Here is a 274-nt window from a genome sequence, read left to right as displayed (position 1 = left end):
ATAATTAGTCATAAATATTTCCCTGTTGAGCTGATTTACTACAGGCTGCTTCATATGGGACCGCTTTGGCATGTCAATTGCGTAGAGTTGTTAGCAGTGCGCCTTGCCTTGAACCGTCTCAAAGGGCGCTTGCGAGGCAAGCACGTTCTGGTCCGAACGGACAACACGGCGACCGTGGTGTACATCAACCGACAAGGTGGTCTACGCTCCCGTCGCATGCCACAACTCGCCCGCCACCTCCTCCTTTAGAGTCGGAAGGTTCTGAGGTCACTTC

This window comes from Sinocyclocheilus rhinocerous, unplaced genomic scaffold (genome assembly GCF_001515625.1).
Source record: "Sinocyclocheilus rhinocerous isolate Xijiao unplaced genomic scaffold, SAMN03320098_v1.1 scaffold1699, whole genome shotgun sequence".
Classification (NCBI taxonomy): domain Eukaryota; kingdom Metazoa; phylum Chordata; class Actinopteri; order Cypriniformes; family Cyprinidae; genus Sinocyclocheilus; species Sinocyclocheilus rhinocerous.
The sequence above is the reverse complement of the archived record's forward strand: the minus strand, read 5'-3'. Positions refer to the sequence as shown.